Consider the following 23,441-nt stretch of genomic DNA (forward strand, 5'->3'; position numbering starts at 1 on the left):
ACAAGGTGATATCTAATTAGCACACAGGTAAGGAATTAAGAAAATCTTTATTTAAGGGTGAAAATGTTTCTCACAAAATTGTTGCCCCAATGCATCATTGAAATTCAAGCTGGAAAGATGATTTTAATATATCACTTGTACATTTTGTATTGCTCTTCTGGTGACAATGTAGTTTGTTTTTGTCAATTACCATTTTAATAATAGGGTAAAGAAAATTAAGTGGATTTTTAAAAGAAAACAATACTTTCAATATACTATTAAAACAAATTAAAATGGTAAAAGTTATTGTACTTTAATGAAAAATAAAAGAGCAAAAATATCAATCCCAGTTTTGGATTACTTTAATTAACAAAAAAAATGCATATAGCAGAGGATAGTTTTAATCTGCCTACCTCTGGGTTATGGGCCCAGCATGCTTCCATTGCAGTACTCTGCTGCACATGTAAGTGCAAGAGATCCTGAAGCACTCACTCATCATGGGAAAGTACCAATGTGTTTCTTCGTTGGTGGATGGAAGAAACATCTTACAAAAACTCTCCAGATTATTGACTTTTTAAAGTTTTTCTAGGAAACGTTTTAGATGAATGCTTATTAGCCTTTGTCAGTATGTACTTTTGCAAAGTGTCTCTGTGGCGCAATCAGTTAGTGTGTACGGCTATAAACCAAAAGGTTGGTGGTTCAATCCCACCCAGGGACGTAATTGACCTTGTTATCAGATTTTGGTGATCTTTAAGTAGACAAGTCAAAATTTCAAACCACCTGTTCTGGTGTAGGGCACCTGGCCTTCTCTGATGTAATCAGAGTTAGATTTGATTCATTGATTTTATAAAAACAGCTAGGAAGCACAATTTAGCAGTGGGTTGCAGAGAAAAAGAAATATGCTGGCAAAAAAAAAATCCAATTGAGTGATTAAACAGCTCTTCATTTTCTGGCTTTATTTTTATGCTAACAAATTTGTTCTCTGAAAAGTGTCCACAAAGCCAAGTCTCTGATTAACACCTTTGTAAAGATGGTTTTTAACCTATTACTAAATTAAACTTGCTTCATTGGAAAGGCAGCAAGATGCATCCTCATTTCAATGTCTACTGAAATAATACAGGTTGACACCAGGAAACATTAACGCCACTGCATCCTTGCTGCTTTCTCATGTGGAAGTCTGTTTAATGTGAAAACAAGGTGATATCTAATTAGCACACAGGTAAGGAATTAAGAAAATCTTTATTTAAGGGTGAAAATGTTTCTCACAAAATCGTTGCCCCAATGCATCATTGAAATTCAAGCTGGAAAGATGATTTTAATATATCACTTGTACATTTTGTATTGCTCTTCTGGTGACAATGTAGTTTGTTTTTGTCAATTACCATTTTAATAATAAGGTAAAGAAAATTAAGTGGATTTTTGAAAGAAAACAATACTTTTAATATACTATTAAAACAAATTAAAATGGTAAAAGTTATTGTACTGTAAGTAAAAATAAAAGAGCCAACATATCAATCCCAGTTTTGGATTACTTTAATTAACAAAAAAAAAATGCATATAGCAGAGGATAGTTTCAATCTGCCTACCTCTGGGTTATGTGCCCAGCATGCTTCCATTGCTGTACTCTGCTGCACATGTAAGTGCAATAGATCCTGAAGCACTCACTCATCATGGGAAAGTACCAATGTGTTTCTTCGTTGGTTGATGGAAGAAACATCTTACAAAAACTCTCCAGATTATTGACTTTTTAAAGTTTTTCTAGGAAACGTTTTAGATGAATGCTTATTAGCCTTTGTCAGTATGTACTTTTGCAAAGTGTCTCTGTGGCGCAATCAGTTAGTGTGTATGGCTATTAACCAAAAGGTTGGTGGTTCAATCCCACCGAGGGACGTAATTGACCTTGTTATCAGATTTTGGTGATCTTTAAGTAGACAAGTCAAAATTTCAAACCTCCTCTTATGGTGTAGGGTACCTGGCCTTCTCTGATGTAATCAGAGTTAGATTTGATTCAGTGATTTTATAAAAACAGCTAGGAAGCACAATTTAGCAGTGGGTTGCAGAGAAAAAGAAATATGCTGGCAAAAAAATCCAATTGAGTGATTAAACAGCTCTTCATTTTCAGGCTTTATTTTTATGCTAACAAATTTGTTCTCTGAAAAGTGTCCACAAAGCCAAGTCTCTGATTAACACCTTTGTAAGGATGGTTTTTCACCTATTACTAAATTAAACTTGCTTCATTGGAAAGGCAGCAAGATGCATCCTCATTTCAATGTCTACTGAAATAATACAGGTTGACACCAGGAAACATTAACGCCACTGCATCCTTGCTGCTTTCTCATGTGGAAGTCTGTTTAATGTGAAAACAAGGTGATATCTAATTAGCACACAGGTAAGGAATTAAGAAAATCTTTATTTAAGGGTGAAGATGTTTCTCACAAAATCGTTGCCCCAATGCATCATTGAAATTCAAGCTGGAAAGATGATTTTAATATATCACTTGTACATTTTGTATTGCTCTTCTGGTGACAATGTAGTTTGTTTTTGTCAATTACCCTTTTAATAATAGGGTAAAGAAAATTAAGTGGATTTTTTAAAGAAAACTATACTGTCAATATACTATTCAAACAAATTAAAATGGTAAAAGTTATTGTACTTCAAGTAAACATAAAAGAGCAAAAATATCAATCCCAGTTTTGATTACTTAGATTAACAAAAAAAATGCATATAGCAAAGGATAGTTTCAATCTGCCTACCTCTGGGTTATGGGCCCAGCATGCTTCTATTGCAGTACTCTGCTGCACATGTAAGTGCAAGAGATCCTGAAGCACTCACTCATCATGAGAAAGTACCAATGTGTTTCTTCGTTGGTTGATGGAAGAAACATTTTACAAAAACTCTCCAGATTATTGACTTTTTAAAGTTTTTCTAGGAAACGTTCTAGATGTATGCTTATTAGCCTTTGTCAGTATGGACTTTTTACGAAGTGTCTCTGTGGCGCAATCGGTTAGTGTGTCCGGCTACTAACCAAAAGGTTGGTGGTTCAATCCCACCCAGGGACGTAATTGACCTTGTTATCAGATTTTGGTGATCTTTAAGTAGACAAGTCAAAATTTCAAACCCCCTGTTATGGTGTAGGGTACCTGGCCTTCTCTGATGTAATCAGAGTTAGATTTGATTCAGTGATTTTATAAAAACAGCTAGGAAGCACAATTTAGCAGTGGGTTGCAGAGAAAAAGAAATATGCTGGCAAAAAAAATCCAATTGAGTGATTAAACAGCTCTTCATTTTCTGGCTTTATTTTTATGCTAACAAATTTGTTCTTTGAAAAGTGTCCACAAAGCCAAGTCTCTGATTAACACCTTTGTAGGGATGGTTTTTCACCTATTACTAAATTAAACTTGCTTCATTGGAAAGGCAGCAAGATGCATCCTCATTTCAATGTCTACTGAAATAATACAGGTTGACACCAGGAAACATTAACGCCACTGTATCCTTGCTGCTTTCTCATGTGGAAGTCTGTTTAATGTGAAAACAAGGTGATATCTAATTAGCACACAGGTAAGGAATTAAGAAAATCTTTATTTAAGGGTGAAGATGTTTCTCACAAAATCGTTGCCCCAATGCATCATTGAAATTCAAGCTGGAAAGATGATTTTAATATATCACTTGTACATTTTGTATTGCTCTTCTGGTGACAATGTAGTTTGTTTTTGTCAATTACCATTTTAATAATAGGGTAAAGAAAATTAAATGGATTTTTGAAAGAAAACAATGCTGTCAATATACTATTAAAACAAATTAAAATGGTAAAAGTTATTGTACTGTAAGTAAAAATAAAAGAGCCAAAATATCAATCCCAGTTTTGGATTACTTTAATTAACAAAAAAAAATGCATATAGCAGAGGATAGTTTCAATCTGCCTACCGCTGGGTTATGGGCCCAGCATGCTTCCATTGCAGTACTCTGCTGCACATGTAAGTGCAAGAGATCCTGAAGCACTCACTCATCATGGGAAAGTACCAATGTGTTTCTTCGTTGGTTGATGGAAGAAACATCTTACAAAAACTCTCCAGATTATTGACTTTTTAAAGTTTTTCTAGGAAAAGTTTTATATGAATGCTTATTAGCCTTTGTCAGTATTGACTTTTGCAAAGTGTCTCTGTGGCGCAATCAGTTAGTGTGCGAGGTTATTAACCAAAAGGTTGATGGTTCAATCCCACCCAGGGACGTAATTGACCTTGTTATCAGATTTTGGTGATCTTTAAGTAGACAAGTCAAAATTTCAAACCCCCTGTTCTGGTGTAGGGTACCTGGTCTTCTCTGATGTAATCAGAGTTAGATTTGATTCAGTGATTTTATAAAAACAGCTAGGAAGCACAATTTAGCAGTGGGTTGCAGAGAAAAAGAAATATGCTGGCAAAAAAAATCCAATTGAGTGATTAAACAGCTCTTAATTTTCTGGCTTTATTTTTATGCTAACAAATTTGTTCTCTGAAAAGTGTCCACAAAGCCAAGTCTCTGATTAACACCTTTGTAAAGATGGTTTTTAACCTATTACTAAATTAAACTTGCTTCATTGGAAAGGCAGCAAGATGCATCCTCATTTCAATGTCTACTGAAATAATACAGGTTGACACCAGGAAACATTAACGCCACTGCATCCTTGCTGCTTTCTCATGTGGAAGTCTGTTTAATGTGAAAACAAGGTGATATCTAATTAGCACACAGGTAAGGAATTAAGAAAATCTTTATTTAAGGGTGAAAATGTTTCTCACAAAATCGTTGCCCCAATGCATCATTGAAATTCAAGCTGGAAAGATGATTTTAATATATCACTTGTACATTTTGTATTGCTCTTCTGGTGACAATGTAGTTTGTTTTTGTCAATTACCATTTTAATAATAGGGTAAAGAAAATTAAGTGGATTTTTGAAAGAAAACAATACTTTTAATATACTATTAAAACAAATTAAAATGGTAAAAGTTATTGTACTGTAAGTAAAAATAAAAGAGCCAACATATCAATCCCAGTTTTGGATTACTTTAATTAACAAAAAAAAAATGCATATAGCAGAGGATAGTTTCAATCTGCCTACCTCTGGGTTATGTGCCCAGCATGCTTCCATTGCTGTACTCTGCTGCACATGTAAGTGCAATAGATCCTGAAGCACTCACTCATCATGGGAAAGTACCAATGTGTTTCTTCGTTGGTGGATGGAAGAAACATCTTACAAAAACTCTCCAGATTATTGACTTTTTAAAGTTTTTCTAGGAAACGTTTTAGATGAATGCTTATTAGCCTTTGTCAGTATGTACTTTTGCAAAGTGTCTCTGTGGCGCAATCAGTTAGTGTGTATGGCTATTAACCAAAAGGTTGGTGGTTCAATCCCACCCAGGGACGTAATTGACCTTGTTATCAGATTTTGGTGATCTTTAAGTAGACAAGTCAAAATTTCAAACCTCCTCTTATGGTGTAGGGTACCTGGCCTTCTCTGATGTAATCAGAGTTAGATTTGATTCAGTGATTTTATAAAAACAGCTAGGAAGCACAATTTAGCAGTGGGTTGCAGAGAAAAAGAAATATGCTGGCAAAAAAATCCAATTGAGTGATTAAACAGCTCTTCATTTTCAGGCTTTATTTTTATGCTAACAAATTTGTTCTCTGAAAAGTGTCCACAAAGCCAAGTCTCTGATTAACACCTTTGTAAGGATGGTTTTTCACCTATTACTAAATTAAACTTGCTTCATTGGAAAGGCAGCAAGATGCATCCTCATTTCAATGTCTACTGAAATAATACAGGTTGACACCAGGAAACATTAACGCCACTGCATCCTTGCTGCTTTCTCATGTGGAAGTCTGTTTAATGTGAAAACAAGGTGATATCTAATTAGCACACAGGTAAGGAATTAAGAAAATCTTTATTTAAGGGTGAAGATGTTTCTCACAAAATCGTTGCCCCAATGCATCATTGAAATTCAAGCTGGAAAGATGATTTTAATATATCACTTGTACATTTTGTATTGCTCTTCTGGTGACAATGTAGTTTGTTTTTGTCAATTACCCTTTTAATAATAGGGTAAAGAAAATTAAGTGGATTTTTTAAAGAAAACTATACTGTCAATATACTATTCAAACAAATTAAAATGGTAAAAGTTATTGTACTTCAAGTAAAAATAAAAGAGCAAAAATATCAATCCCAGTTTTGATTACTTAGATTAACAAAAAAAATGCATATAGCAAAGGATAGTTTCAATCTGCCTACCTCTGGGTTATGGGCCCAGCATGCTTCTATTGCAGTACTCTGCTGCACATGTAAGTGCAAGAGATCCTGAAGCACTCACTCATCATGAGAAAGTACCAATGTGTTTCTTCGTTGGTTGATGGAAGAAACATTTTACAAAAACTCTCCAGATTATTGACTTTTTAAAGTTTTTCTAGGAAACGTTCTAGATGTATGCTTATTAGCCTTTGTCAGTATGGACTTTTTACGAAGTGTCTCTGTGGCGCAATCGGTTAGTGTGTCCGGCTACTAACCAAAAGGTTGGTGGTTCAATCCCACCCAGGGACGTAATTGACCTTGTTATCAGATTTTGGTGATCTTTAAGTAGACAAGTCAAAATTTCAAACCCCCTGTTATGGTGTAGGGTACCTGGCCTTCTCTGATGTAATCAGAGTTAGATTTGATTCAGTGATTTTATAAAAACAGCTAGGAAGCACAATTTAGCAGTGGGTTGCAGAGAAAAAGAAATATGCTGGCAAAAAAAATCCAATTGAGTGATTAAACAGCTCTTCATTTTCTGGCTTTATTTTTATGCTAACAAATTTGTTCTTTGAAAAGTGTCCACAAAGCCAAGTCTCTGATTAACACCTTTGTAGGGATGGTTTTTCACCTATTACTAAATTAAACTTGCTTCATTGGAAAGGCAGCAAGATGCATCCTCATTTCAATGTCTACTGAAATAATACAGGTTGACACCAGGAAACATTAACGCCACTGTATCCTTGCTGCTTTCTCATGTGGAAGTCTGTTTAATGTGAAAACAAGGTGATATCTAATTAGCACACAGGTAAGGAATTAAGAAAATCTTTATTTAAGGGTGAAGATGTTTCTCACAAAATCGTTGCCCCAATGCATCATTGAAATTCAAGCTGGAAAGATGATTTTAATATATCACTTGTACATTTTGTATTGCTCTTCTGGTGACAATGTAGTTTGTTTTTGTCAATTACCATTTTAATAATAGGGTAAAGAAAATTAAATGGATTTTTGAAAGAAAACAATGCTGTCAATATACTATTAAAACAAATTAAAATGGTAAAAGTTATTGTACTGTAAGTAAAAATAAAAGAGCCAAAATATCAATCCCAGTTTTGGATTACTTTAATTAACAAAAAAAAATGCATATAGCAGAGGATAGTTTCAATCTGCCTACCGCTGGGTTATGGGCCCAGCATGCTTCCATTGCAGTACTCTGCTGCACATGTAAGTGCAAGAGATCCTGAAGCACTCACTCATCATGGGAAAGTACCAATGTGTTTCTTCGTTGGTTGATGGAAGAAACATCTTACAAAAACTCTCCAGATTATTGACTTTTTAAAGTTTTTCTAGGAAAAGTTTTATATGAATGCTTATTAGCCTTTGTCAGTATTGACTTTTGCAAAGTGTCTCTGTGGCGCAATCAGTTAGTGTGCGAGGTTATTAACCAAAAGGTTGATGGTTCAATCCCACCCAGGGACGTAATTGACCTTGTTATCAGATTTTGGTGATCTTTAAGTAGACAAGTCAAAATTTCAAACCCCCTGTTCTGGTGTAGGGTACCTGGTCTTCTCTGATGTAATCAGAGTTAGATTTGATTCAGTGATTTTATAAAAACAGCTAGGAAGCACAATTTAGCAGTGGGTTGCAGAGAAAAAGAAATATGCTGGCAAAAAAAATCCAATTGAGTGATTAAACAGCTCTTAATTTTCTGGCTTTATTTTTATGCTAACAAATTTGTTCTCTGAAAAGTGTCCACAAAGCCAAGTCTCTGATTAACACCTTTGTAAAGATGGTTTTTAACCTATTACTAAATTAAACTTGCTTCATTGGAAAGGCAGCAAGATGCATCCTCATTTCAATGTCTACTGAAATAATACAGGTTGACACCAGGAAACATTAACGCCACTGCATCCTTGCTGCTTTCTCATGTGGAAGTCTGTTTAATGTGAAAACAAGGTGATATCTAATTAGCACACAGGTAAGGAATTAAGAAAATCTTTATTTAAGGGTGAAAATGTTTCTCACAAAATCGTTGCCCCAATGCATCATTGAAATTCAAGCTGGAAAGATGATTTTAATATATCACTTGTACATTTTGTATTGCTCTTCTGGTGACAATGTAGTTTGTTTTTGTCAATTACCATTTTAATAATAGGGTAAAGAAAATTAAGTGGATTTTTGAAAGAAAACAATACTTTTAATATACTATTAAAACAAATTAAAATGGTAAAAGTTATTGTACTGTAAGTAAAAATAAAAGAGCCAACATATCAATCCCAGTTTTGGATTACTTTAATTAACAAAAAAAAAATGCATATAGCAGAGGATAGTTTCAATCTGCCTACCTCTGGGTTATGTGCCCAGCATGCTTCCATTGCTGTACTCTGCTGCACATGTAAGTGCAATAGATCCTGAAGCACTCACTCATCATGGGAAAGTACCAATGTGTTTCTTCGTTGGTGGATGGAAGAAACATCTTACAAAAACTCTCCAGATTATTGACTTTTTAAAGTTTTTCTAGGAAACGTTTTAGATGAATGCTTATTAGCCTTTGTCAGTATGTACTTTTGCAAAGTGTCTCTGTGGCGCAATCAGTTAGTGTGTATGGCTATTAACCAAAAGGTTGGTGGTTCAATCCCACCCAGGGACGTAATTGACCTTGTTATCAGATTTTGGTGATCTTTAAGTAGACAAGTCAAAATTTCAAACCTCCTCTTATGGTGTAGGGTACCTGGCCTTCTCTGATGTAATCAGAGTTAGATTTGATTCAGTGATTTTATAAAAACAGCTAGGAAGCACAATTTAGCAGTGGGTTGCAGAGAAAAAGAAATATGCTGGCAAAAAAATCCAATTGAGTGATTAAACAGCTCTTCATTTTCAGGCTTTATTTTTATGCTAACAAATTTGTTCTCTGAAAAGTGTCCACAAAGCCAAGTCTCTGATTAACACCTTTGTAAGGATGGTTTTTCACCTATTACTAAATTAAACTTGCTTCATTGGAAAGGCAGCAAGATGCATCCTCATTTCAATGTCTACTGAAATAATACAGGTTGACACCAGGAAACATTAACGCCACTGCATCCTTGCTGCTTTCTCATGTGGAAGTCTGTTTAATGTGAAAACAAGGTGATATCTAATTAGCACACAGGTAAGGAATTAAGAAAATCTTTATTTAAGGGTGAAGATGTTTCTCACAAAATCGTTGCCCCAATGCATCATTGAAATTCAAGCTGGAAAGATGATTTTAATATATCACTTGTACATTTTGTATTGCTCTTCTGGTGACAATGTAGTTTGTTTTTGTCAATTACCCTTTTAATAATAGGGTAAAGAAAATTAAGTGGATTTTTTAAAGAAAACTATACTGTCAATATACTATTCAAACAAATTAAAATGGTAAAAGTTATTGTACTTCAAGTAAAAATAAAAGAGCAAAAATATCAATCCCAGTTTTGATTACTTAGATTAACAAAAAAAATGCATATAGCAAAGGATAGTTTCAATCTGCCTACCTCTGGGTTATGGGCCCAGCATGCTTCTATTGCAGTACTCTGCTGCACATGTAAGTGCAAGAGATCCTGAAGCACTCACTCATCATGAGAAAGTACCAATGTGTTTCTTCGTTGGTTGATGGAAGAAACATTTTACAAAAACTCTCCAGATTATTGACTTTTTAAAGTTTTTCTAGGAAACGTTCTAGATGTATGCTTATTAGCCTTTGTCAGTATGGACTTTTTACGAAGTGTCTCTGTGGCGCAATCGGTTAGTGTGTCCGGCTACTAACCAAAAGGTTGGTGGTTCAATCCCACCCAGGGACGTAATTGACCTTGTTATCAGATTTTGGTGATCTTTAAGTAGACAAGTCAAAATTTCAAACCCCCTGTTATGGTGTAGGGTACCTGGCCTTCTCTGATGTAATCAGAGTTAGATTTTATTCAGTGATTTTATAAAAACAGCTAGGAAGCACAATTTAGCAGTGGGTTGCAGAGAAAAAGAAATATGCTGGCAAAAAAAATCCAATTGAGTGATTAAACAGCTCTTCATTTTCTGGCTTTATTTTTATGCTAACAAATTTGTTCTTTGAAAAGTGTCCACAAAGCCAAGTCTCTGATTAACACCTTTGTAGGGATGGTTTTTCACCTATTACTAAATTAAACTTGCTTCATTGGAAAGGCAGCAAGATGCATCCTCATTTCAATGTCTACTGAAATAATACAGGTTGACACCAGGAAACATTAACGCCACTGTATCCTTGCTGCTTTCTCATGTGGAAGTCTGTTTAATGTGAAAACAAGGTGATATCTAATTAGCACACAGGTAAGGAATTAAGAAAATCTTTATTTAAGGGTGAAGATGTTTCTCACAAAATCGTTGCCCCAATGCATCATTGAAATTCAAGCTGGAAAGATGATTTTAATATATCACTTGTACATTTTGTATTGCTCTTCTGGTGACAATGTAGTTTGTTTTTGTCAATTACCATTTTAATAATAGGGTAAAGAAAATTAAATGGATTTTTGAAAGAAAACAATGCTGTCAATATACTATTAAAACAAATTAAAATGGTAAAAGTTATTGTACTGTAAGTAAAAATAAAAGAGCCAAAATATCAATCCCAGTTTTGGATTACTTTAATTAACAAAAAAAAATGCATATAGCAGAGGATAGTTTCAATCTGCCTACCGCTGGGTTATGGGCCCAGCATGCTTCCATTGCAGTACTCTGCTGCACATGTAAGTGCAAGAGATCCTGAAGCACTCACTCATCATGGGAAAGTACCAATGTGTTTCTTCGTTGGTTGATGGAAGAAACATCTTACAAAAACTCTCCAGATTATTGACTTTTTAAAGTTTTTCTAGGAAAAGTTTTATATGAATGCTTATTAGCCTTTGTCAGTATTGACTTTTGCAAAGTGTCTCTGTGGCGCAATCAGTTAGTGTGCGAGGTTATTAACCAAAAGGTTGATGGTTCAATCCCACCCAGGGACGTAATTGACCTTGTTATCAGATTTTGGTGATCTTTAAGTAGACAAGTCAAAATTTCAAACCCCCTGTTCTGGTGTAGGGTACCTGGTCTTCTCTGATGTAATCAGAGTTAGATTTGATTCAGTGATTTTATAAAAACAGCTAGGAAGCACAATTTAGCAGTGGGTTGCAGAGAAAAAGAAATATGCTGGCAAAAAAAATCCAATTGAGTGATTAAACAGCTCTTAATTTTCTGGCTTTATTTTTATGCTAACAAATTTGTTCTCTGAAAAGTGTCCACAAAGCCAAGTCTCTGATTAACACCTTTGTAAAGATGGTTTTTAACCTATTACTAAATTAAACTTGCTTCATTGGAAAGGCAGCAAGATGCATCCTCATTTCAATGTCTACTGAAATAATACAGGTTGACACCAGGAAACATTAACGCCACTGCATCCTTGCTGCTTTCTCATGTGGAAGTCTGTTTAATGTGAAAACAAGGTGATATCTAATTAGCACACAGGTAAGGAATTAAGAAAATCTTTATTTAAGGGTGAAAATGTTTCTCACAAAATCGTTGCCCCAATGCATCATTGAAATTCAAGCTGGAAAGATGATTTTAATATATCACTTGTACATTTTGTATTGCTCTTCTGGTGACAATGTAGTTTGTTTTTGTCAATTACCATTTTAATAATAGGGTAAAGAAAATTAAGTGGATTTTTGAAAGAAAACAATACTTTTAATATACTATTAAAACAAATTAAAATGGTAAAAGTTATTGTACTGTAAGTAAAAATAAAAGAGCCAACATATCAATCCCAGTTTTGGATTACTTTAATTAACAAAAAAAAAATGCATATAGCAGAGGATAGTTTCAATCTGCCTACCTCTGGGTTATGTGCCCAGCATGCTTCCATTGCTGTACTCTGCTGCACATGTAAGTGCAATAGATCCTGAAGCACTCACTCATCATGGGAAAGTACCAATGTGTTTCTTCGTTGGTTGATGGAAGAAACATCTTACAAAAACTCTCCAGATTATTGACTTTTTAAAGTTTTTCTAGGAAACGTTTTAGATGAATGCTTATTAGCCTTTGTCAGTATGTACTTTTGCAAAGTGTCTCTGTGGCGCAATCAGTTAGTGTGTATGGCTATTAACCAAAAGGTTGGTGGTTCAATCCCACCCAGGGACGTAATTGACCTTGTTATCAGATTTTGGTGATCTTTAAGTAGACAAGTCAAAATTTCAAACCTCCTCTTATGGTGTAGGGTACCTGGCCTTCTCTGATGTAATCAGAGTTAGATTTGATTCAGTGATTTTATAAAAACAGCTAGGAAGCACAATTTAGCAGTGGGTTGCAGAGAAAAAGAAATATGCTGGCAAAAAAATCCAATTGAGTGATTAAACAGCTCTTCATTTTCAGGCTTTATTTTTATGCTAACAAATTTGTTCTCTGAAAAGTGTCCACAAAGCCAAGTCTCTGATTAACACCTTTGTAAGGATGGTTTTTCACCTATTACTAAATTAAACTTGCTTCATTGGAAAGGCAGCAAGATGCATCCTCATTTCAATGTCTACTGAAATAATACAGGTTGACACCAGGAAACATTAACGCCACTGCATCCTTGCTGCTTTCTCATGTGGAAGTCTGTTTAATGTGAAAACAAGGTGATATCTAATTAGCACACAGGTAAGGAATTAAGAAAATCTTTATTTAAGGGTGAAGATGTTTCTCACAAAATCGTTGCCCCAATGCATCATTGAAATTCAAGCTGGAAAGATGATTTTAATATATCACTTGTACATTTTGTATTGCTCTTCTGGTGACAATGTAGTTTGTTTTTGTCAATTACCCTTTTAATAATAGGGTAAAGAAAATTAAGTGGATTTTTTAAAGAAAACTATACTGTCAATATACTATTCAAACAAATTAAAATGGTAAAAGTTATTGTACTTCAAGTAAAAATAAAAGAGCAAAAATATAAATCCCAGTTTTGATTACTTAGATTAACAAAAAAAATGCATATAGCAAAGGATAGTTTCAATCTGCCTACCTCTGGGTTATGGGCCCAGCATGCTTCTATTGCAGTACTCTGCTGCACATGTAAGTGCAAGAGATCCTGAAGCACTCACTCATCATGAGAAAGTACCAATGTGTTTCTTCGTTGGTTGATGGAAGAAACATTTTACAAAAACTCTCCAGATTATTGACTTTTTAAAGTTTTTCTAGGAAACGTTCTAGATGTATGCTTATTAGCCTTTGTCAGTATGGACTTTTTACGAAGTGTCTCTGTGGCGCAATCGGTTAGTGTGTCCGGCTACTAACCAAAAGGTTGGTGGTTCAATCCCACCCAGGGACGTAATTGACCTTGTTATCAGATTTTGGTGATCTTTAAGTAGACAAGTCAAAATTTCAAACCCCCTGTTATGGTGTAGGGTACCTGGCCTTCTCTGATGTAATTAGATTTGATTCAGTGATTTTATAAAAACAGCTAGGAAGCACAATTTAGCAGTGGGTTGCAGAGAAAAAGAAATATGCTGGCAAAAAAAATCCAATTGAGTGATTAAACAGCTCTTCATTTTCTGGCTTTATTTTTATGCTAACAAATTTGTTCTTTGAAAAGTGTCCACAAAGCCAAGTCTCTGATTAACACCTTTGTAGGGATGGTTTTTCACCTATTACTAAATTAAACTTGCTTCATTGGAAAGGCAGCAAGATGCATCCTCATTTCAATGTCTACTGAAATAATACAGGTTGACACCAGGAAACATTAACGCCACTGTATCCTTGCTGCTTTCTCATGTGGAAGTCTGTTTAATGTGAAAACAAGGTGATATCTAATTAGCACACAGGTAAGGAATTAAGAAAATCTTTATTTAAGGGTGAAGATGTTTCTCACAAAATCGTTGCCCCAATGCATCATTGAAATTCAAGCTGGAAAGATGATTTTAATATATCACTTGTACATTTTGTATTGCTCTTCTGGTGACAATGTAGTTTGTTTTTGTCAATTACCATTTTAATAATAGGGTAAAGAAAATTAAATGGATTTTTGAAAGAAAACAATGCTGTCAATATACTATTAAAACAAATTAAAATGGTAAAAGTTATTGTACTGTAAGTAAAAATAAAAGAGCCAAAATATCAATCCCAGTTTTGGATTACTTTAATTAACAAAAAAAAATGCATATAGCAGAGGATAGTTTCAATCTGCCTACCGCTGGGTTATGGGCCCGGCATGCTTCCATTGCAGTACTCTGCTGCACATGTAAGTGCAAGAGATCCTGAAGCACTCACTCATCATGAGAAAGTACCAATGTGTTTCTTCGTTGGTTGATGGAAGAAACATTTTACAAAAACTCTCCAGATTATTGACTTTTTAAAGTTTTTCTAGGAAACGTTCTAGATGTATGCTTATTAGCCTTTGTCAGTATGGACTTTTTACGAAGTGTCTCTGTGGCGCAATCGGTTAGTGTGTCTGGCTTCTAACCAAAAGGTTGGTGGTTCAATCCCACCCAGGGACGTAATTGACCTTGTTATCAGATTTTGGTGATCTTTAAGTAGACAAGTCAAAATTTCAAACCCCCTGTTATGGTGTAGGGTACCTGGCCTTCTCTGATGTAATCAGAGTTAGATTTGATTCAGTGATTTTATAAAAACAGCTAGGAAGCACAATTTAGCAGTGGGTTGCAGAGAAAAAGAAATATGCTGGCAAAAAAAATCCAATTGAGTGATTAAACAGCTCTTCATTTTCTGGCTTTATTTTTATGCTAACAAATTTGTTCTTTGAAAAGTGTCCACAAAGCCAAGTCTCTGATTAACACCTTTGTAGGGATGGTTTTTCACCTATTACTAAATTAAACTTGCTTCATTGGAAAGGCAGCAAGATGCATCCTCATTTCAATGTCTACTGAAATAATACAGGTTGACACCAGGAAACATTAACGCCACTGTATCCTTGCTGCTTTCTCATGTGGAAGTCTGTTTAATGTGAAAACAAGGTGATATCTAATTAGCACACAGGTAAGGAATTAAGAAAATCTTTATTTAAGGGTGAAGATGTTTCTCACAAAATCGTTGCCCCAATGCATCATTGAAATTCAAGCTGGAAAGATGATTTTAATATATCACTTGTACATTTTGTATTGCTCTTCTGGTGACAATGTAGTTTGTTTTTGTCAATTACCATTTTAATAATAGGGTAAAGAAAATTAAATGGATTTTTGAAAGAAAACAATGCTGTCAATATACTATTAAAACAAATTAAAATGGTAAAAGTTATTGTACTGTAAGTAAAAATAAAAGAGCCAAAATATCAATCCCAGTTTTGGATTACTTTAATTAACAAAAAAAAATGCATATAGCAGAGGATAGTTTCAATCTGCCTACCGCTGGGTTATGGGCCCAGCATGCTTCCATTGCAGTACTCTGCTGCACATGTAAGTGCAAGAGATCCTGAAGCACTCACTCATCATGGGAAAGTACCAATGTGTTTCTTCGTTGGTTGATGGAAGAAACATCTTACAAAAACTCTCCAGATTATTGACTTTTTAAAGTTTTTCTAGGAAAAGTTTTATATGAATGCTTATTAGCCTTTGTCAGTATTGACTTTTGCAAAGTGTCTCTGTGGCGCAATCAGTTAGTGTGCGAGGTTATTAACCAAAAGGTTGATGGTTCAATCCCACCCAGGGACGTAATTGACCTTGTTATCAGATTTTGGTGATCTTTAAGTAGACAAGTCAAAATTTCAAACCCCCTGTTCTGGTGTAGGGTACCTGGTCTTCTCTGATGTAATCAGAGTTAGATTTGATTCAGTGATTTTATAAAAACAGCTAGGAAGCACAATTTAGCAGTGGGTTGCAGAGAAAAAGAAATATGCTGGCAAAAAAAATCCAATTGAGTGATTAAACAGCTCTTAATTTTCTGGCTTTATTTTTATGCTAACAAATTTGTTCTCTGAAAAGTGTCCACAAAGCCAAGTCTCTGATTAACACCTTTGTAAAGATGGTTTTTAACCTATTACTAAATTAAACTTGCTTCATTGGAAAGGCAGCAAGATGCATCCTCATTTCAATGTCTACTGAAATAATACAGGTTGACACCAGGAAACATTAACGCCACTGCATCCTTGCTGCTTTCTCATGTGGAAGTCTGTTTAATGTGAAAACAAGGTGATATCTAATTAGCACACAGGTAAGGAATTAAGAAAATCTTTATTTAAGGGTGAAAATGTTTCTCACAAAATCGTTGCCCCAATGCATCATTGAAATTCAAGCTGGAAAGATGATTTTAATATATCACTTGTACATTTTGTATTGCTCTTCTGGTGACAATGTAGTTTGTTTTTGTCAATTACCATTTTAATAATAGGGTAAAGAAAATTAAGTGGATTTTTGAAAGAAAACAATACTTTTAATATACTATTAAAACAAATTAAAATGGTAAAAGTTATTGTACTGTAAGTAAAAATAAAAGAGCCAACATATCAATCCCAGTTTTGGATTACTTTAATTAACAAAAAAAAAAATGCATATAGCAGAGGATAGTTCCAATCTGCCTACCTCTGGGTTATGTGCCCAGCATGCTTCCATTGCTGTACTCTGCTGCACATGTAAGTGCAATAGATCCTGAAGCACTCACTCATCATGGGAAAGTACCAATGTGTTTCTTCGTTGGTTGATGGAAGAAACATCTTACAAAAACTCTCCAGATTATTGACTTTTTAAAGTTTTTCTAGGAAACGTTTTAGATGAATGCTTATTAGCCTTTGTCAGTATGTACTTTTGCAAAGTGTCTCTGTGGCGCAATCAGTTAGTGTGTATGGCTATTAACCAAAAGGTTGGTGGTTCAATCCCACCGAGGGACGTAATTGACCTTGTTATCAGATTTTGGTGATCTTTAAGTAGACAAGTCAAAATTTCAAACCTCCTCTTATGGTGTAGGGTACCTGGCCTTCTCTGATGTAATCAGAGTTAGATTTGATTCAGTGATTTTATAAAAACAGCTAGGAAGCACAATTTAGCAGTGGGTTGCAGAGAAAAAGAAATATGCTGGCAAAAAAATCCAATTGAGTGATTAAACAGCTCTTCATTTTCAGGCTTTATTTTTATGCTAACAAATTTGTTCTCTGAAAAGTGTCCACAAAGCCAAGTCTCTGATTAACACCTTTGTAAGGATGGTTTTTCACCTATTACTAAATTAAACTTGCTTCATTGGAAAGGCAGCAAGATGCATCCTCATTTCAATGTCTACTGAAATAATACAGGTTGACACCAGGAAACATTAACGCCACTGCATCCTTGCTGCTTTCTCATGTGGAAGTCTGTTTAATGTGAAAACAAGGTGATATCTAATTAGCACACAGGTAAGGAATTAAGAAAATCTTTATTTAAGGGTGAAGATGTTTCTCACAAAATCGTTGCCCCAATGCATCATTGAAATTCAAGCTGGAAAGATGATTTTAATATATCACTTGTACATTTTGTATTGCTCTTCTGGTGACAATGTAGTTTGTTTTTGTCAATTACCCTTTTAATAATAGGGTAAAGAAAATTAAGTGGATTTTTTAAAGAAAACTATACTGTCAATATACTATTCAAACAAATTAAAATGGTAAAAGTTATTGTACTTCAAGTAAAAATAAAAGAGCAAAAATATAAATCCCAGTTTTGATTACTTAGATTAACAAAAAAAATGCATATAGCAAAGGATAGTTTCAATCTGCCTACCTCTGGGTTATGGGCCCAGCATGCTTCTATTGCAGTACTCTGCTGCACATGTAAGTGCAAGAGATCCTGAAGCACTCACTCATCATGGGAAAGTACCAATGTGTTTCTTCGTTGGTTGATGGAAGAAACATTTTACAAAAACTCTCCAGATTATTGACTTTTTAAAGTTTTTCTAGGAAACGTTCTAGATGTATGCTTATTAGCCTTTGTCAGTATGGACTTTTTACGAAGTGTCTCTGTGGCGCAATCGGTTAGTGTGTCCGGCTACTAACCAAAAGGTTGGTGGTTCAATCCCACCCAGGGACGTAATTGACCTTGTTATCAGATTTTGGTGATCTTTAAGTAGACAAGTCAAAATTTCAAACCCCCTGTTATGGTGTAGGGTACCTGGCCTTTTCTGATGTAATCAGAGTTAGATTTGATTCAGTGATTTAATAAAAACAGCTAGGAAGCACAATTTAGCAGTGGGTTGCAGAGAAAAAGAAATATGCCGGCAAAAAAAAATCCAATTGAGTGATTAAACAGCTCTTCATTTTCTGGCTTTATTTTTATGCTAACAAATTTGTTCTCTGAAAAGTGTCCACAAAGCCAAGTCTCTGATTAACACCTTTGTAGGGATGGTTTTCACCTATTACTAAATTAAACTTGCTTCATTGGAAAGGCAGCAAGAAACACTAGACTAATTGGAGGTGCGCCCTAAAGCAAATTACAATGTTAGGATTAGGGGGTTCGGAAAGACCTCTAGTGTATACTGTCACGATCCGGGTATCTGGACGCCATAACTTACCTTTCAGATGCCTCCTAAGGATGTCTCAGCGCTCCAGGACCGGATCCCATCTGTTATTCTGATGTCCCCATTCCTGCCTCCTCTCCTGTCACTCTGAGACGCTGTCACAGCGGCGCCATGTTACATCTTGAATGGCATCTCCCGCGGCCTCCGCCGCCGTCCCTGAGTTTCTGCATGCAGGATGTCAGAGTGGCGCTTATGTCAGCCGCGGCCTCCGCTGTTGCCCGCGTGGTTCAAATGTGCACTCATCAGTCTGGCGTCTCCTGTTTACTGTGGCCGGCGCCGCCATTGCTGTTAAAGTTCCCACATGGATTATCAAACCAATCTTCCCTCCAAGTGTCTGCATGGGCGCAGCCATGTTGGATTCTGTCACCTGTTCATTTCCACCAATCCGCTGTTTCCATTGTAATCTGCATAATTGCCTAGCCAATCCCTTCCTTGCTGCAGGTATAAGTATTCTGTGCCTGAGCAAGGAAGGCGTCAGTGATTTGGTTGTCAAACCTAGTTCCAGTTTGTCTCTCTCCCGTGGTTGTTTTCCAGGTTCCAGTTGCCATCTCCAAACCTCCACTAAAGAGACCCGCTCTAGTCTACCACCTGCGGTGCAGCCTGACTCTCCAGTCCTCTGGGACTCATCTGTTTCCAGTTACAGATTTACCTGCTTCCAGCCTAGCTTCCAGCAGAGATCAGCTCTTCTTAAAGTGCCGGTATCATTTCCGCAGATTACCACTCACCACCGGCACTATTATTTCACCGCTCTCAAACGCCATATATCAATCATATTTCATCGCTCTCAAGCTTCATTTATTATTTGGCTGGTTCCATCCAGCAATCCACTCCGTGCTTACATCAGTCTGGTTTCAGCCAGTACCCACAGCAGCCATTTTATCCACAGCAGCCCAGCTTTTCCTGGAACACCAGCTAGTATGATCCTGGGCTATCTCCATTGCTACAGTCGGGCCTGGTAAGGACTTTCCAACTAGAAGATAATAAGAACTGTCTCATACTACCAGAGCCCTGTGGTCCTTGTCCTCCTGTAGTACCCAGGAACTGTATTATTTCTCTGCTGATTTTATGTTTCTCTTTTATTACTGCTGTGATGCATGGAGTTTGTCAAAATAAACATCATTGACTTTTATCCTGGTTGTCGTGGGCACGCCTTCGGGCAATTCTTCTACATTTAACTTACATGTCCAGGGGTCTGATACAACCTCCCAGATTCCACTACACCTCAGCCCCTACAACTGAGGCTGCCTCCAGTCAGCTCAGGCCCTCAATTGTGACATATACACTGTATATATATTTTAAGATAGGAAGGTACAAATTACATATTCACATTGCATCTATGGGCTGGATTCAAATGTCCCTTTCCTCCCTCAATCGTGCCCGTCAGCAGCTATTCTATTCTATATAAGGAGCCACGAGTCGCCGCCATTTTCACTTGTGCATTGGAGATGATAGGGAGAGGACGTGCAGCGTTTTCTCAGTTTCTGTGTTCAGTGTGCTGCAAATATCTGTGCTCAGTGTGCTGAAAATATCTACGTTCTCTGCCTGAAAAATGCTCCATATCTGTGCTGCATTGTATTATATAGCATGAGGACAGGGCAGAATTTTGCTGACCACCAGTATATAATATATAGCAGTACAGTACAGTAGGCCACTGCTCTACCTACCTCTGTGTCGTCAAGTATACTATCCATCCATACCTGTGGTGTATTTTAGTAGTTGTGCGCAGTATATATAGTAGGAGGACAGAGCAGAATTTTGCTGACCACCAGTATATAATATATAGCAATACGGTACAGTAGGCCACTGCTCTACCTACCTCTGTGTCGTCAAGTATACTATCCATCCATACCTGTGGTGTATTTTAGTAGTTGTGCGCACTATATATAGTAGGAGGACAGTGCAAAATTTTGCTGACCACCAGACTTCTACTTAAGTCCAATGGTGTAGGATGTGCAAAGCTGTTTGGCTGTGCATTTATTGATCAAAGCATGCATTTTTATCAAAGCGTGATAAAATTGACACATAACGCAGCGTTCAATCAGCGTTAATTTATCTTCAGCTGATATCGATTGTGAATTGACGTTTCTTCTCTTCTTGTCACCTACAGGTAATTACAATTGACTACAACCACCAATCTATTCTGCTGCACTATATCTATATATGCAAAGCTAATTCTGCTGGGTAATGCAAATTGAAACATTATTGCATAGAATGTGATTTTGAAGTACTTTTTTAAAGTTTTGAATGATATAGACCCAGTTTAATCTTTGTGGAATGCCTGGTTGTTGTTTTTAAGGTAATTTATTGCCTGGCATTTGAGGGGGTGGGGTGTGGTTACAGATTTCAATTATTGGTTTCACTTGTAATAGTCTTCTACTAAAGTCCAATGGTGTAGGCTGTGCAAAGCCATTTGGCTGTGCATTTATTGATCTAAGCGTGCATTTTTATAAAAGCGTGATAAAATTGACACATAACAGCAGTGTTCAATTAGCGTTCAATCGAAGTGAAAAAGAAGGAAAACAGAAGCACACCAATCTAACAAAACAAAGAAAACTGAAGAACTAATAACAAATGTGAGTCACTTACTCCTCAGATCACTCACCTCCTGATTGTTGCATCTGATTACATAGCACAGAACTACCTTACTTGGACATTTCATAAACCATCCATTTCACCTACAAATGCCTGTATCTGTATTATTGTAATTTTGTTTTTTAAGCACAGCTGCACCAATGCAATTTTACCTGCAAACACTTAAAACATCTAACATAATTACCATTGCTTCTTAAACCTCTCACAATCCTTTCATTTCTTACACTCCAAATACATTTCTGCACCCACTTTATCTACGCTTTTGACTCATTTCATACTACATCTACACCCCTTGAGCCTACACTGCTTTTCTCACCAGCATTTCTACAATTCTTCTGCTCGGATTCCCTTACAGTCTCCTCTCCTACTTCCACTTTCCCTCAACCTATTTACCTACTTTAATAATCTTCAGCTGCACCAAATCCAGCAGTCTTCTGCCACCTGATACTTATTCCAGTGTCATCTGCTGATGTAGCTATGTTTATTTACCCTGTACTTGTCCTATATTGTCGTCAACTGTAAGTTGCTGTTTTCCTGTTTGATTATTTGTTTATGTACTCTGTAATTGGGCACTGCGGAACCCTTGTGGCGCCATATAAATAAAGGATAATAATAATAATAAATAATATAATATATAGCAGTACGGTACAGTAGGCCACTGCTCTACCTACCTCTGTGTCGTCAAGTATACTATCCATCCATACCTGTGGTGCATTTTAGAAAAAAACGTCTCGGGAGAGCAATCTATAAATCCATAATTTTTCAGACAGCAACAGTGGGTATTGTAATAGTCACCCAATCCATCACTTTTATAGGGTTACATGCACCCACATGCTACAGCCTGTCTCAATAATTTTACTGTCACGCTGTGTGTGTTTGTGTTTTTATTTGGGTATTTTTTGTTGTTGTAGAACTACAGGTACCAGCAAGCCCGTTATTTCCCCGCCTGCTGGTACTTGAGGTTCTCCAAGTACCAGCAAGCGGGGGAGGCTTGCTGGGCCTTGTAGTTCCAAAAAAAAAAAAAAAACAATGTTCTTTTTTTACACACATGGCTATCAGCCCGGCACCCACCACCCAGGGGTGCTGGGGACAGCCTCGGGCTTCACCTCTGGCCCTTGGGTGCCTCGAGGGGAGGAACCTCTTGATTTAAGGGGTCCCCACTCCTCCAGGGAACCCCGGCCAGGGTTGACTAGTTGGAGGGGTAATGCCAGGGACGCAGGGACCTACATAAAAGTGTCCCCCGGCTGTGGCATTATCTCTCTGGCTAGTGGAGCCCGGTGCTGGTTTTAAAAATATGGGGGACCCCTACATCTTTTGTCCCACGTATTTTTGGAACCTGGACCGTTCTAAGAGCCCGGTGCTGGTTGTCTAAATACGGGGAACCCCTGTCCAATTTTTCCCCCAGTATTTAAATAACCAGGACCGGCTCAAAGAGCCCGAGGCTGGTTATACTAAGGAGGGGGGACCTCACGCATTTTTTTTTAACCCATTCAGACCCTTCTCCTTTAAGTTAATGGAAGCCCTGGACAACAAAATTGCATTCATGTCCTCCTCCCTCACCCTTCCCAGTCCCAAACACTCATTTTTTTTTCTTTAAAAATGTATAATATATAACAAGAACAATGAGCAGGCAGGCAGCGGGCATTGGCGGCATCGGACTGAGATAGAAATTAGTGGTGGAGGGCTGGGTCAGTTGATTGTGGGAGAGTTTGTAAGCCATTGGCGGTGGCAGCGGGTATCGGCTCAGAGGCAGTAGCGGGCATTGGCTAAGGGTCATCGGCAGGATTCGGCGGAAATTATGGCTGTAGTGCCTCACTAGCCACTGACCTCACCGCACGCCACTGCGGGACAGATGTAACATGCAGAGAGAGGTAGATTTGGGAGGGGGAATGTCCTAGCATAACTGTTAATTGCAGTGTAATACTGTAATTCAGCTGTGCAGCATTTGTGGCTAAATGTCAAAGAAGACAGTATTTACCCTGCATGCAAAACAATAAATGTATTTGAACATACCTCCCAACTATACCAATTTTTGCAGGACAGTCACTTTTTTGGGGAATGTCCAGCTAACCCAAACAACCCCTCCCCCCCTGTGGGGGCCGCAGTGTCCCATAGTCATGGG

At 36.8% G+C, this 23,441-nt stretch overlaps 6 non-coding genes across 6 annotated transcripts; all 6 read left to right on the forward strand.

Moving 5' to 3' along the window:
* The first annotated feature begins 2,964 nt into the window (after nucleotides 1–2,964).
* On the forward strand, nucleotides 2,965–3,038 carry TRNAS-ACU (transfer RNA serine (anticodon ACU)). Its single transcript has one exon. It is a non-coding gene; the product is annotated as a tRNA-Ser (tRNA).
* A 3,435-nt stretch (nucleotides 3,039–6,473) lies between these two features.
* Nucleotides 6,474–6,547, forward strand: TRNAS-ACU (transfer RNA serine (anticodon ACU)). Its single transcript has one exon. It is a non-coding gene; the product is annotated as a tRNA-Ser (tRNA).
* Nucleotides 6,548–9,982: 3,435 nt separating this feature from the next.
* On the forward strand, nucleotides 9,983–10,056 carry TRNAS-ACU (transfer RNA serine (anticodon ACU)). The gene has a single exon. It is a non-coding gene; the product is annotated as a tRNA-Ser (tRNA).
* Nucleotides 10,057–13,491: 3,435 nt separating this feature from the next.
* On the forward strand, nucleotides 13,492–13,565 carry TRNAS-ACU (transfer RNA serine (anticodon ACU)). The gene has a single exon. It is a non-coding gene; the product is annotated as a tRNA-Ser (tRNA).
* Nucleotides 13,566–14,656: 1,091 nt separating this feature from the next.
* TRNAR-UCU (transfer RNA arginine (anticodon UCU)) lies at nucleotides 14,657–14,730 on the forward strand. The gene has a single exon. It is a non-coding gene; the product is annotated as a tRNA-Arg (tRNA).
* Nucleotides 14,731–18,166: 3,436 nt separating this feature from the next.
* Nucleotides 18,167–18,240, forward strand: TRNAS-ACU (transfer RNA serine (anticodon ACU)). Its single transcript has one exon. It is a non-coding gene; the product is annotated as a tRNA-Ser (tRNA).
* Nucleotides 18,241–23,441: the final 5,201 nt, after the last annotated feature.

The sequence above is a fragment of the Pseudophryne corroboree genome (genome assembly GCF_028390025.1).
Source record: "Pseudophryne corroboree isolate aPseCor3 chromosome 7 unlocalized genomic scaffold, aPseCor3.hap2 SUPER_7_unloc_8, whole genome shotgun sequence".
Classification (NCBI taxonomy): Eukaryota; Metazoa; Chordata; class Amphibia; order Anura; family Myobatrachidae; genus Pseudophryne; species Pseudophryne corroboree.